Below are 13,056 nucleotides of genomic sequence, written 5' to 3'. Positions count from 1 at the left end.
CAGGGTGGCTGCTGCCTGACACCATCGGCCCCTGCACACAGAGGCCAGTGAGCGCATGAGGGCCGACGGTGTCCGTCAGCAGCCACAGCCTGCTGGCCCCTCAACTGGTGCACTCTGGGGCTCCGCAGGCCACCGCCAGCAGTTCAAAGAAACCGCCTCTGAGCTGGATGGCCGGCTGACAGCTGAGAAAGTGATGCAGTGGGTCGTGCCTGGGAAAAGGAGAGCATGCGAGTTCAGGAGGTATGGGACGGGGGGAGGGAAACCAGCCATGCCAGGATGCATCCGGCCACGTGGGACCTCTGTGAGTTAGCAAGCGAGTTAGCAGGCAACTGGTTGAAGAGGGACAGTTGCCATCTCCAGGGCATGGTGTACATGCCCACAGACAGGGCTCTGAGTGCCGCCTCTGGCACCCGTGCTATAGGTTCACCACCACTGCTCTATAGCCTCTCTTTAATATAAACACACAGAAAATAGAAAGAGATAGAAAATTCCATATTCACAGTATTACATAAACACTGTTATAATGCTACATTTCACAAAGCAACATCCACTTTCTCTTTTTCCTCCTGCCTGCTCAATCTTCCCATTAAAAATGTAATCCTGGACCAAAAGGAGTCCATTAACTCTGTAAGGTAAATGTCTCCAAGTTTGCAGGAAGGATGTGCTAAATGAATATTGGGAGATATTAAGTGTTGGGAGAACAATTTTTTTTTTAGCTATAGTATAGAATTAATGGACTAAGCAAAAGTAAAGATGTGAACAAGTTTCACATGATACTTACTAGCAATTTGACAAGGTTTCTGACTCCTGTTTGAGATTAAGCTCCTTGTTTTACAGTGCAATAATAGCATTAAGCTATCTGACAAAATACAGATAGTCCCTAAGTGTAATGTATTGGTCACAACTGTTTTGAATCACTTGCTTAATGTCTAACCACTTGTTTGAATGTCTGACCTAGATTCTGATGTTATGTAATGGCTGCTGTTACTTAAGCCAGACTTGCTGTCTCCAGGCTGGTAATTAGGTTTTGGGTGGGAAACTGTTACTTTAAACCTATTGGCTGTCACCTGGAGGCTAACCATATAAATAGCTGCACAGCAGCTATTTGAACTGCTTCTGTGCAGAGTTAAATAAACTTGTTGCTGTTTCAAGACTCGTCTCACTTAATGCCTTCAAGAACTGAATACTTAACAGTGGCGACGAAGGTGGGATGTGCTGCTTCATCATAAGTCACTGAAGTCACTAGGGGGTGAGGCCAGCACAAAGCCTGGAAGGAACTACATTCCCCCCCAGCTTCGGTCTGCCAAGCAAACCATGCTGGAGACCGCCAAGCCCTAAGGATCCATCCTAGGGCCTACGCAGAAGCCAGCAGCAGAAAGCAATGCGAGCAACAAGAAATGCAAGCAACTCACCATGGCGAAAGTAGGGAAACTCGAAGAGTTCAATGTCAACTACCTGGAGCGATGGGCATCCTGCATTTCCCACGTAGAAAACTACCTCCGCGCCAACCAGGTCACTGAAGAAGAACTGAAGGCCGCGACCCTCCTCTGCATGTGTGGCCCTGCCACCTTCGACATTGCAGAAAACCTGGTCACCCTGACGCCACTCGAGTCCATCACCTATGCTTTTGAGCAGCGGGAGCAACAACCTGGTGAATTGGCCACAGAATTCATCGCCGCTCTTTGTCAAGCATCCCAACTCTGTAATTTCACAGATTTGGAGGAGAGACTAAGGGACCGTCTAGTCTGCGGCCTCCGGAATCGAGAGCTCCAACAAAAACTTTTCGCTAAGGAGACTCTCTCGCTACAGGATGCCTTGAAGGAGGTCATGGCGGACGAAGCCACCGGAGGGGCCGTTAAAGCGCTGTGGCCCTCCAAAAATGTTTCAAGCACCAAAGCAGTCCACCACGAGGACGCTGAGTGAAGGGAAGACACCAACTCAGACTACAAAATCGACAAGCTACAGAGGCACCAAGAGAAGGGACCAAGGCCAGCTGACAAGGCAGTTCCATTCCTTAGGTGCATGGGTTGTGGAGGCTGCCATCAACTCACAGAATGTCATTTATGTACAGCAACGTGCCGGCCATGTGGCAAGCCAGGCCACATTGCCACCATCTGTCGAGGTCGCCAGAGGGATCGTCCACAGGAAGACTCAATCAGGAGAGGTACCGGGCCACGGGGCAACCTCGAGTAGGGTTCTGTGCCAGCCAAAGGAGCATTCTCTGCACTAGTGCTCATCACCCCCTTAAGCCGAAGCTTCGACTCCAAGGCAAGCTTCAGGGAGTTCCATGTAAGATCAGCCATGTCCATCATCTCTATAGGAACATTTAGGCACATATGCAGCCACATTAATAAATGGGCCAAACTTCGGCCATCTAATTTAATGCTCACCGACTTCCAAAACTCCCGAGTGGTGGTCAAGGGCGAAGCCACATGTCTAGTGAATTTCAAGGGGTTTGCAGGCCCACTTGATGTTGTTGTGGTAGAAGGCCAATGCATGAGCCTCATAGGGCTCGATTGGTTCGATGCATTGGGCATTCAAGTAACCGGCATTCACCGGACACAAACGGAGGATTTGTCTTCAGTCTGCCAAGAATTCTCAGATATTTTCAGTTCATGCCTAGGGGAGTACAAGGGTCCTCTGATAGCCTTCAAGCTTGATCCTATGGTAACGCCAATACGGATCAAGCCTCGTTGAGTGCCTTTTGCTTTAAAACAAAAAACTGACACAGAGCTGGACAAGCTGGTCAGTCAGGGGGTATTGCAGCCCATAGACAATGTGGAGTGGGAGACCCCCATAGTAATGCCACTAAAGGCCAATGGGGAAGTGCAAATATGCGCTGACTACAAGTATATCATTAACCGGGCACTTCAGCAGCACACGTACCCAGTGCCAGTTGTCAGCCATATTTTGGCATCATTGCAAGGTGGAGCATGTTTGCCAAATTAAATTGGCACAGGCCTACCAACAGCTGCTGGTGGACAAGGCCACGGCAGCCACCCAAACCATCATCACCCATCGGGAGGCCTTCAAGGTCAAGCGCCTACAGTTTGGGATGAGTGTAGCCCCAGGGATTTTCCAGGGAGTAATGGAGCAAATGCTCAAGGGCATTCCAGGGATCTGCCCATACTTTGATGATGTTCTCATTGCCAGAGAAACTGCAGAGATCCTGGCTAAATGGCTTAGAGCCATCCTTCAGTGGCTCTAATTAAATTAAAGATTAAAGAAAGAAAAATGCAAGATTGGGGTTGAGTCAACCGAGTACTTGGGGTTCTGCATCGATGCCAACAGCATCCATCCGGCGGACTCAAAGCTGAAAGTGATTCAGCAGGCCCCAAGCCCGAAGTCCAAGGGAGAGCTTCAGGTCTTTTTGGCCTTCTTAATTTTTACCATGCCTTCCTTCCAAACAAGGCCACTGTGGCAGAGTCATTACACCGGCTCTTGGACAGACAAACCCAGTGGAAGTGGACCAGCATCCACGAAAGGAGCTTCCAAGCAGTCAAATCACTGCTGTCCTCGAACTCTGTACTCACGCATTTTAACAAAAGGCTGCCAGTCTGCATCAGGTGTGATGCATCTCCATATGGGGTTGGGGCTGTGTTGAGCCATTTGTTGGCTGATGGGAAAATCTCCCATCTCCTACTATTCTAGGACCCTGTCATCCACAGAGCCCAACTACACGCAAATTGATAAGTAGGCTTTGGCAATCGTGGCTGGAATTAAAAAATTCCATGACTACTTGTATCGTTGCCAGTTCACGGTCTTTACAGTCTACAAGTCACTCCTAGGGTTGTTCATTACGAACAAACAGATACCACAGATTCTGTCACCTTGAATGTTGAAGTGGTCTATTTTTCTGTCAACCTACAACTACAGGCTGGACAGCCTTAGTAGGTTGCCGCTACCACATGTAGAGCCAGCTCCAGCTCCAGCTGCATGCATCCTGACTATCCAGGATCTGCTGGAGTCTCCCCTTCACGCTGTGGATGTAGCTGCTGAGATGGTAGCTGACAAAATACTGAGTTGTGTATTGAATTGGGTGCACACAGGATGGCTAGACAAATGTCCAGACCCAGAATTTCAGAGCTTTTTCATGTGAAAAGATGAGCTTTCAGCTCATAAAGGGTACATCCTTTGGGGAAGTAGGGTCATAGTTCCCAGCTCGTTAAGACCCAGAGTGCTTGAGTCTCTGCATGAGGGCCATCCGGAAATAGTCTGGATGAAGGCACTCACGAGGAGCTACCTTTGGTGCCTGGGCTAGATAAGGCTATCGAGGCCCAAGTACATGGTTGCATAATGTGTCAACAGTCCATACCGGAGATGCCACAAGCCCCTGTCCACCAATGGGAGGACATTCACACACCATGGTCAAGAATCCATTTAAAGACTTACTAAAAGATATGGGGGAGTTGAAAACCAAACAACAATTAGAGGAACAAGGAATAAAGATGGATTGGTATATGAGAACGCAAATACAATCTAGATATGAAAAAGATGTTAAAATAGATGGTGTTAATTTGGGGACAATAGAGTTAGATGAAATACTCACAGGAACAGAAAAAAATGGATTAAAAATGTACAATTATCTATTACATATGGAGTTAGAGAAGGAACAAGTGAAAGAAACAATTATAAAATGGACAAGGAATTTTGGATACACAATTGAATTAGATAGATGGCAGCAACTATGGGAAAGAAACTATAAATTGACAATGGCGACTGCGTATAAAGAAAATATGTACAAAATGTTTTACAGATGGCACATGTCTCCAGAAAGATTAGCTAAAATGTTTAAGGACAGGTCTATGAAATGTTGGAAATGTCATCAGATACCAGGTTCCTTCTACCATATGTGGTGGATGTGTGTAGAAGCTAAAACTTATTGGAATATAATTAGAACATGGATAGAAAAGATGATACAACAACATATAGAACTAAGACCAGAAATATTCCTGTTGGGTATTCTACCAGGGAAATACAATAAAGAGAAAACATATTTAATTATTCATATAATTACGGCAGCCAGGATTGTGTTTATACAAAATTGGAAAGCACTGAAAGCCCCCCCCCCCAGAGGGAGAGGTGATTGGGAAAATACTGGAATGTGCAGAAATGAATAGACTAACAATGACAATTAAAGATAAGACAGAGTCAAACTATTATGAAATCTGGGGAACGTTTTATGATTGGCTGAAAAGAGAATACGGTTAAAAGATAATTTCCATCAATTTGGATGGAAGAAGAAGGAGCAGATAAGGAGGGAGACCCAGGTGACACAGTATTGAATAACTGGAGGTTGTATAAATATTTATAGAAGTATATACCGAGAAGGTTAGATAAATAGAAGTATTAATGTAAGAGAAAATTAATCTTATTGTATATAATACAGATAGGGAAATTTGGAGAGAGGAGTTGCTCGGACATTACCCCTGAATTGTATCTGAAGAGGGATGAGAGGGAAGAAAGGAGAGGAGAGAGAAAAGAGTAAAGGAGGGGAGAAGGAAGTAGGAAGGTTGGAGGAGAAGAGGAGAAGTGGGGAAAGGGGAGGAGAGTGGTGAAGAGAGAAGAGGGAAGAGGGAAGTAGGGAAGAGAAGAAAGGGAGAAAGAAGGTAGAGAAGAAGGAGTGTGGATACAGTGAAAGGGGAAATGGGTGAGCAACACCAAAAGTCATATGTATGTATTTATTTCATTTTATTAAAAGTATCTTATATATGAGTGTAAAAAGAATGTATGTTAACATCTGATAAATATCACAGTATATGTATGGGGGAGAGTTTGGAAAAATAAAAAATTATTAAAAAAAAGAATCCACATTGACTTTGCTGGGCCCTTTCAGGGACAGCTGTTTGTAATAATGTTCGATAGCCTTTCAAAATGGTTAGAGGTTGCACCAATTCTCAATATGACTACTTCCAGGACTATCCAGGAACTGCGCAGAATCTTTGCAACACACGGGTGTCTAGACGTCTTAGTATCAGACAATGGGGCTCAGTTTACTGCTTCAGAATCCAGTCCTTCCTTAGGACAAACCTCATAAGGCACGCCATGTCGGCTCTCTTTCACCCGGCCTTGAACGGCCAAGCGGAATGCATGGTCCACACAACCAAGGAGTCCCTAAAACGGATTGTCATAGGAAACTGGCACCACAGATTGGCAGACTTTCTACTCTGCCAGCATACAACTCCCTGCACAGCCACGGGCAGAAGCCCAGCCGAGCTACATTGGTGCCGACGTTTGATCACTAAGCTGGACAGGCTCCACCCCGACCGAGTTGCATCGGACTCTGCACGGCCAAAGGCGCCCAGAAGTCTGCAACTGGGTGACCAGGTTTGGACCTGGAATTATGGGCAAGGGGCTTTGTGGGTGGCAGCAGTGGTTGTAAAGGTCTCAGGGGCATTTTCCTATGAGGTGGTCCTCGAAGATGGGAGAGTCATTCACCAGCACATTGATCAGCTGCGTCGGCGGCTGGCGAATCAGTCACCGGCTCAGGACTCCCAAGAGGGCCACACACAGGGCCTGCACAACAGCAGTCCAACAGAAGGGTTTGCACACTACAACAGGACCTTTCCTCAAGGAGATGGGGAAATGGCCATAGTAGAGCCTCATCTGGACACACAGGCTGCATCAGCTGAACAGGACAGGGAAACGACACTGAGATACAGCTCTGCAGAGTTTGCTGCACAAGTGGACTTTGATTTGGGCCAACCAGAACTGACCAGCCAAAGGGACTCGAGTCAAACCGACTCCACTGAATCTCTGAGTCCTGGTCTACCCAGCCTGGCAGGCAAGCAGGTAGACCAGGGAACCCTGGCAACCCTTAGGCATTCTGAACGGTCAAGTATCTGCAAGATTATGTCAAACAATTAAGGGTTTGAACTATCTAGGGGGAAGGGGTGTAATGTATTGGTCACAACTGTTTTGAATCACTTGCTTAATGTCTAATCACTTATTTGAATGTCTGACCTAAATTCTGTTGTTATGTAATGGCTGCTGTTACTTAAGCCAGACTTGCTTTCTCCAGGCTGGTAATTAGGTTTTGGGTGGGAAACTGTTACTTTAAACCTATTGGTTGCTGCCTGGAGGCTAACCATATAAATAGCTGCACAGCAGTTATTTGAGCTGCTTCTGTTCAGAGTTAAATAAACTTGTTGCTGTTTCAACACTTGTCTTGCTTAATGCCTTCAAGAACCGAATACTTAACACTAAGTTATGACTGTAATGGAGCCTGCCTATTGCAGTTGCAAATCATAGTGGTCATTAAGTGAGGCATCCATATGATCACCTTGCTTGATGAGCTCCACCCCTGTTCTCCTTCATGCCTCCTTTAAGCCATTCTGTGGGCTAAGCAGAGTGCAGGATGCCTCGGGGGCACCTGCACACTGCTTAGGGGCACCTGCTCCAAGACCTCTCAAGGCCTCCCCCACTCCATGAAATACTCTATGTTCTGTTTCCTGGCCCTCAGGATCCTTGCTCGCCCTGGACCTGTTTCTCCTCCAGCAGATCCTACCCCTTCTCCCCACCCAACATGCCTGATTGCACACTTACCTTTGGAAGATCTCATGTTGGGGAAGGAAGGCAGACTGCTCCACCCCTCAGCACCCTAGGCTGCATGGCTTAGTCCTGGAAGTGGCACTATTTTTGAAATGATTGCAATATAGCTACTCCAAAATGGTGACTGCCTTCAGGACTAAGCAATGCATCCTAGGGAGGACTGTCCCGTCCTTCTTCCCTAACACAAGCTCTTGAGTTCTCCCAAAGTGTGCAATCAGTGATGGGGATGGGGAGGAGAGGGTGAGACTCAGTGGGATGGGAAACAGGCCAAGTCCTGGGAGGGGGCACTGCAATGTCCCTGTGGTCAGTTATAAGGACAAATGTGTCTGAATTTTGTGCATATATCTACAGGGGTGCTACAGCAGCCATAACTTTGAAACTAGTCCTAAGTAGCTTTTGGTGTTCCATTGTAATTTTACAAGGTCACTTAGCGATTGGTTGTAAGATGAGGACTACTTATACCCTCCCCACTTTATTTCATAATTTTGGATTTCCCCTCATATGCCTACTAGGCCATAGACTTTAATAGACAAAAATAACTGAGAAAAAAATATCTTGTTATGGGATGAAGTTAGAAGGAAATGTGAGAAAAAGAAAGTGCTAAAATGAATGTTCTGCCTCAGGGCTTCTTAAAGACTTATATAGATCTCAGCAATAGTCCAACAATTAATACTGAAAGCAAAAAATGTCAATACTGGCCAGCTGAGACAAATGAGACTTGCTTTGGCTCCAGAGATATCAGTCCTAAAGCATAGATAGTGTCCTTTTGTTAAGCTTTTTCTATACTTTCCTTCCTTGCCCAAATTGTCAACAAGACTCACAATGTGCCTTCTGTTTGAGGTTGCTTGGACAGCTGCCAGAGAGGCACCCAAGGCCCTGTTACAGAGGTAGCTTGACAATGCAAAACTTTTAGGATATTGAACAGTTACTCTCCAGAGGCTCCTGTATACCAGAACACTTCCCCACTGCCATGAAAAACTACCTCCATTGCTTGAGCTTCATAGCTAACTTTTTCTGGCATTTGGAAATCAGCTAGCTTTGCTCATGTTTACAAACTATGTCATTAGGTAATGTTATAGCACCAGGTGTCTTTGGATTTTGGCAGTATAAGAATGTAAAAAAAATATAATAAAATAAGAAACTTTTTTTAAAACAAATTTTATTGATTTTCCATTTTTAACCTTTGGGTATTTAAGGAAGCAATATGGTGGTTGAGTAATACATAGTCCAATAACACGCTTATCCATACATATATCAGTTTACATCATCAGAAATTTCCTCTCTGTTTCTCTTAGTTATTATATCAAATTCAAATTAGTAGATTGCTAGTTATAACTCAAATCATTTAAAACATTTATAAACAACTTTTAGATTATATATCTCCAGATCCTGTTTTTAATTTTTCTCTGGTTTCAGTTACAATGATCCAGTTGGCTTACTGTCCAATAATATATAAGTTTCGGATAGCCCCCAGTTCCCTTAATTCATACAAAATAATATCATGTCTAAAATACACTTATTATTTGTTCCAATAAATTCTTAATTTATTTCACAATCATATTCTAATTCTCATTTTAATATCATCGCTTACTCATAAAATGACCTTTATCTTCTAAATCCATCTTCTATTTATAATTCAAAACAATTATTTAAGTAACTAATTTATTTCCCTTATAAATATAGACCTAACTATTAAATCCAATAATATATTTTAAAATCTTCTTGGCTCATTACATAAAATTTAAAGCTCTTCTATTAGGTATCACACAAAGAAAATCAAAGTCTAACTCTGGCCTTCCTTTTATGCCAAGCTGGCTTTCATAAAAGAGCTTTTAGATCCTCAAGTGACTCTCCCTTCCTTCCTGCATATATCATTTGAAACAGGGGAGGCCATCCAATAATCAACCTATCAAGGAAGCCAGTCCCTTCACAGTTGTTGGTTTTAATCTCCGTATCTGAGTTAATATATTTATCATACATTCAGGCTGGTCTTCTTCTAGTTTCAGCTGGATTAGATGAACAGTCATGTTGGATCATCTAGATTGTTTAGAATCTCAATGTGTCGTCATAAATCCTCTACAGGTTCCATCTTAGCATTGCTTTGTTCAATTTCTGTTGCTGTTGTAGTTGTAAAGGCTTTAAGTGAAGTCAACGTTTGGGTGTCAAAGTTCTGAGTAGATTCTTGCTGGCATTTTTTAAAATCCACTTTATTATTAGTTCCTTCTTCTGTTGCTTTTTGAAATGTGGATTCCTCTGATGGAGTTAAAGCTGAGTTTTGTGGCTTTAAAGTGGCACATAAGTCTTTCATTCTAGAATTCATTAGCTCAGTAGCCTCTATACTTTTTTTGAGTATAAGTTTAACATTTAGCTGTGGGTGGTGTTCCTCCATTTCTGTAATGTTTACAAATAGTCCTTTAGTGGAGGCTATTTTTAATAAAAGTCAATAACTTTCCACCTCAACTTGTAAAGAATATTTTCACCACCCAGCTGTTTCAAGTTCTTATCTTTTGGTTGCTGTCAAGGACAAATTTTAGTCTCAGAGGTCTCCCAATCAGAAAAAAATTATTCCACTTGCTGTACCAAATTTCACCGCAAAATGTCCCCAGTAACATACAAAATAGGGCTTTTGTCCGGTTCAAGAAAGGAAAAAGAAAAAAAAAGTTAGCAAAAGAGTAAAGCAGTAAGTTTTTGTAGAAATACAGAGCTTTTGGGGAGCTCAGGTATCCAGATATTACAAGTCCAGGTATGTAAACATTTAATCTTATTGTTCCTTTTTTTGTTTCTTAGCTTTATTTTCCTAGAGTGAGCAAAAGCCGCAGAATTAAGCTGGGGAAAAAAGGTATTTCAAGAGTTTTTACAGGAAAGTAGTTGGGAGGGAGAGAAGGAAAAATAGGGTCTCACCCAACTCCTCCAGTTGCTTCTTCATGCTTAGTTAGTGCTTTGGGCTTTTGGCTAGTTTGACTAAGTGAGCGGCCATGTTAATGACCGATCTTTTCCTCTTCAGTCCTGAGGAGTTACCGCAAATCAAACGGAGAGGCTGCTGCCCCACCATGATCCAGCGGGAGTCCTCCCCAATGGTGGTCACCCCTCCAGGGCGACTTTCAACCCTTTCCAGGGTCTTCCGAAGGAGAAAAACTGGACAGTGGGGAGAGCGGTCTCTCTGTACGTCTGCCAGCATCGAAGAGCGGAACCAGAAGCTAATAAAATAAGAAACTTTTCATTCCCTTCAACATTGGAAATAACTTTTTGGTGGCCAAGAATGTTTATGAGATATCAAAGGCTACAACATTGTGGATGTGGCTGCATTATTTTCAGTGACTGACTTTCATTTGTTTTTTATCTGACATGATAAGAAATGGAACTGACATTGACATTGTAGCTCAGACACTACAAAAAAAGGAAACAGATGCCACATCTATTTCGGAAGCAAAGATAAGCTTCCCCCCCCCCCAAAGGTACTTAGTCATTTAGACATGAGCAACCTTGCAAGTAGGTGCATTTTGATGATTGCCTTGGGTGAACCTTCCAATTTCTATCCAGTTCAATTTGTTTAGATATTGTACTAGAAATTAATACATAACTTTTCTGCCCAGATCTTAAATTCCAATCTAAGGCCTTGTCTGTACAGATAAAAATTATAATCATATTCTTGTTATCTGCTAGCCTAGTTTGCTTGATTTAAGAATCAGGGTCCAATTAAATGCTTTATAAAACACTTATCATTACAAATGTTGAGTTCTGCTGAATAAAATCTAGCATAGATCTCTGCTTATCTGAAATGAGGTGTTTTATTAAGTGCAAATGAACAATTTGGGAGGGGCTCAAAAGAGAGCAGTGTGGATCTCCTTTATTTGTCTACCCTTTAGTAAATAAGCATTTTTGCTAGCTATGTCTATTCATTTTCTCAGCAGGTGGCAGCAACTTCCTGGGCTTGGAAGCTAAGCAGGTTTAGACTTGGTTAGGCAATTTTCAAGAATCAGACATGATTATATAGAAGAAAAAATGTATGAGAATCCTGCAGAGTATAGCAAGGTTATAGGCTAAGTTGGGAAGAGAAAAAAAAAATCCTGAAAGAAAGCAATAGCCAATCACTTCCACACTGCTGTTAAGAAGCTACATGAATATTTTCATGAAGATGCCAGGAATTAAGATATACTCAGAGGAGACATTACTTTTCTGTGCATTGCAGCAGTTATTTTGTGAATGGGTAAACTCTTCCCTTGACTATCATTCTGGTGGAATATCCATAACATGTTTTCAAAATCCAATAAGTTTTGTGTTGCACGAAGGTGGGATGAGAAGCTGGCTGTGTTTTTAAGACAAGACTCTGAAGGCATCCCAGTGTTAAAAATCTTTGTTAACTCTTATAGGTTCTACTAACCACACTGACTCTTCTAGGCTTGATAAACTTTACAGCATTGTCCGATGTCAGAAAGCAGGATATAAATCCTTATAATGAACAAATAAGAAATGATCAATCTCACTTAAAGAAATTAGAAAGTGAAGAATTCTCAATCTTTTTGGACTAGAAGGAATATTTCACCTTTGAAACAATCTCAATCACTTCACAAAATTTCAGTGAAATATAACCTTTAATTTGAAGACAAATTGTGGTATTTGCTTTGTGACTTTTATTTATCTTTTATCTCTGGTCTTTTTTGAGCATATATTCAAAGAGGCATTGGGCTCCAGCATTGTAATTTTTCTAAGAGACATTTTTAGAAACAAAAATGGCTTTAAAGGTTGGTCCTTTATAGCATGCCAAGGTCCCATTTATAACAAGAAAACATTTAAAGAAAACTAGTAATACAGAGAAGCTTGCAAGTTCAATAGCTTTTCTGAATAACTTAGCAGAAAGCAATATTAGCGCTAAAGCATATAACAGACTGAGATGAGTCTCACAGAAGAAGGATCAACATAGTTCTGTTTCATTAACCCTTTAGAAATTTGGGAAGGTTTTAACAAACAGGTTAAAAGGTTTTCAAGGGTTTTCAAACTTTTTGTTTTAACCAAAAGATGTTCATTAGGGATTCCTGAGCAAAACTAGCAATCACAGAATATGTGAAAAGAAGTTAAAAATTTATAAAGCATAGGAATGAACAGCTATTTATTACCTGGAAGGATGCAAATCATGAACCTTTCAAGTTGATTATAAATAATCTGGAGATATGCATGAACATGAAGTGATCACATTTACTGACAACACCACTTATTTAAAATGGTAAAAGCAAACCAAGATAGTAAGGTCCCCAAAGAAAGCATCTCTGTAATGAACACCAAAATTACAAATGCAATTCTGTTTAAACAAATGCAAAATGTATACATTAGGACAAAACCATACCACCACATCCTGGGAGAAGTCTGATGAGTGACTTGTCATGAAAGTTATCTTATACTGTAGTACAGTGGTACCTCAATACTTGACTGCTTCAAAACTCATCAAATTTGGTACTCAACACATTTTGATGCAAAAATGTTGTCCTGGTACTCATTGTTTGTTTGGTT

The sequence above is a fragment of the Crotalus tigris genome, unplaced genomic scaffold (assembly GCF_016545835.1).
Source record: "Crotalus tigris isolate CLP2741 ecotype Arizona unplaced genomic scaffold, ASM1654583v1 scf7180000017916.3911339, whole genome shotgun sequence".
Lineage (NCBI taxonomy): Eukaryota > Metazoa > Chordata > Lepidosauria > Squamata > Viperidae > Crotalus > Crotalus tigris.
The sequence above is the reverse complement of the archived record's forward strand: the minus strand, read 5'-3'. Positions refer to the sequence as shown.